Here is a 260-nt window from a genome sequence, read left to right as displayed (position 1 = left end):
TTGGGGGGGATTACCTTTTCCCCACCTAGGACAGCTGAAGGGGCAGATTCAAAATTTGGGTCAAAATAAGGGTTACAAAAAAATAGAGGGATTATATAAGCTAGACAGCGAAGTACTACCCCATGACTACTGACGAAGAACACTCAGAAAAGTGACACTGAGCCTGCTGTGGGACAACGCTGTTTTCTGACTGTGACTCTGAGCCGAGTGTAGTCAATTCACAAAAAACATTATAAGAACGCAGTACCAAAGCATGGCTC

This window comes from Hoplias malabaricus, unplaced genomic scaffold (genome assembly GCF_029633855.1).
Source record: "Hoplias malabaricus isolate fHopMal1 unplaced genomic scaffold, fHopMal1.hap1 scaffold_30, whole genome shotgun sequence".
NCBI lineage: Eukaryota > Metazoa > Chordata > Actinopteri > Characiformes > Erythrinidae > Hoplias > Hoplias malabaricus.
This window is presented reverse-complemented; position numbering follows the sequence as displayed.